Raw genomic sequence first — 399 nt, forward strand, 5'->3', positions numbered from 1 at the left:
CGTTGAAGCTGAAGCCAACTCCTCGACAAGTTGCGAAGCTGAAGTCAAGGTCATTAAATGCTTCACCAAACCTGAACACCATTACTTATGTATTCTACTCTACTGTATTACTTTACCTATATTAATTAATTTCACCAATTTTTTTTCAATATTCAAAACAAGTCAGTAACGTAAATTACAAAATCTACATAATTATACTAGATAGAGAGGTAATTCATCTAAGTTATTAAACAATTATAATATATATTTTTTTTACATAATAGTCATACAGACATTGACACACCGTCTATAAGAGCCGCCAAAAGTTTCTTATTATCAAGGCTGAGTGGTACAAGGGGAGAGGGGAAACTAGAACAAATTCTCCGCTGTTAGGTGTGGTGGCCGGTCATAAGGTTAACT

The sequence above is a fragment of the Homarus americanus genome, unplaced genomic scaffold, assembly GCF_018991925.1.
Source record: "Homarus americanus isolate GMGI-L3 unplaced genomic scaffold, GMGI_Hamer_2.0 scaffold59303, whole genome shotgun sequence".
NCBI lineage: Eukaryota > Metazoa > Arthropoda > Malacostraca > Decapoda > Nephropidae > Homarus > Homarus americanus.